Source organism: Neopelma chrysocephalum, unplaced genomic scaffold (genome assembly GCF_003984885.1).
Source record: "Neopelma chrysocephalum unplaced genomic scaffold, ASM398488v2 Primary Assembly neopelma1_61b, whole genome shotgun sequence".
NCBI lineage: Eukaryota > Metazoa > Chordata > Aves > Passeriformes > Pipridae > Neopelma > Neopelma chrysocephalum.
The window spans coordinates 12,422,278-12,424,089 of record NW_020897717.1 but is presented as its reverse complement, the minus strand read 5'-3'; positions in this window follow the sequence as shown (position 1 = coordinate 12,424,089).

The following is a 1,812-nucleotide window of genomic DNA, read 5'->3' as shown; positions in this document are numbered from 1 at the left end:
CCCGCCACCCTGTCTCCGCCCCTCTCCTCAAGCTCTCCTAGCCCTCCTGGCGCCGAACCAGGACAGCTTTCACTTTTAATGTCGTGCTCCGTTATTTATAGTAAACACCGAATCTCTCCAGAGCGCGTAGTTAGCAGTGCCTCGTAGCAGACAAGCTGGGGCTCCAACAGTAAAGAGGGGGCCGCCCCTTCCCTGTTGTCAGGCGTGTGGGGAGGTGTCGAGTGTAGGTTCTGCAGCCTCACCAGGGTTGCGCCTGCAAGGGCAAAGGCCTGGCTGGCAGGAGAGCGGAGGGGAGGCAGGTGGCACGGGGCTCTGCGGTCTCCTTCGAGGCACTTCAGAAAGTAAAGGGTTTACAAGGACCACTATGAAAAAAGTCCGGTAGACATTTGAAAGGTTGTCTGACCTTGTCTAATCCACGTCTTAGCACAACTGTTCTGATGCTCTTGCTAGTTTCTACTGAGCTGGTGTAAGAGGATAAGGAGCAGGAGCTTACTTTTGCACTTTTAAATAATTTATACAGGCTCAAAATCATAATTTTTATTTCTTTTTCCCTAGTGCTGTGCAGATTAACCACCTGCCTTAGTACTTTGAGGTCTGCGGCAGTGGAACAAGGATGACCAGTCATAAACTCCACTATTGCCATTTCACTAGCCAGGTGCAGTGCGACCCAGGGGTGAGCAGCAAGTTTACAGATTAGTTTTGCAGTTCATCACAAAGTATTTTGGCAAGCCGTAGAGCCGCACCTGTTAGTTCTTAAAAAATGTAATGAAACCTTAGCCTCTTGAGGTAGCATGTTATTACCTTCAGAATGGCCTGTGGGTTAAGTAGATGAAACATCAGTGTGTGTGCAGTATGAGGAGCATGCTGTGCTTGTATTTCTTTTCAAATTACTGTCCTGACTACTATTTTCCTATATATTTAGGCCACAAAATCCTAGGGCACTGGTTAAACATAGACTGACAAATGGCATGTTATGATGCTCCTTTAGAATCTATGCAGCTGTGTTTTTAATATATCTGAAAGCATTCTGCAGTGGGGCCAAGAAGTAAAGAGAAGGAAAAATAGTCTGATAGTTGGGGAAATGAACAAATTGCATGGTGGGAAGGGATGAAAGATATATCTAAAATTTTCTACAGTGTCAGTTTCCCAATTAAAGAACACAAAATTTTAGTAAAGTAATGCCACCATGAACAAGTTACTATTGCCAGTGCTTAGCAGCTAAGACACACCTTACTTTTCCTTTGACTTGGAGTATACAAAAATAATTGTGGTATTTGAGACATTAAGGCTCTATTTTTATTTTTAATTAGCTTAGAAGGAAAATTTAGTTATTATTGTTGGACATATTCACTCCCTTAATTATGCTGATGTATAATATTTTATCTTGCCATCTTTCATGGCATTGTAATTTTTGAGGGCTATTATATATGAAGAGTTACTGAACAAAGGTACATCAGTGATGTGTGGCTTCTACACAGTTATGGCAACAAACCATGATCAAACCTTTTTAAAGCCTATGGATTATCATTCCCTGCCTCTGAGTTACAAGATTGGAGGTACAAGATTTCTTTGTGCCAACACATAAAGCTTGATACCAAAGGATAAAATATCACACCATGCAAAAGTAGTACTCAAGATTTGGAGGATTTTGTGTGTTGGGTTTTTGAAAAGAGAAACAGTCAAGGCATAAGATTTATTCTTTTTTTTTTTTTTATGTCAGAAAACAAAGGGCTAACTTTGTCTTTCTGTGAGTGGAGAGGACTCTGGGGCTGGCTTCAGGGGAAACACTAAAATTTCGAAAAAACTAAAGAC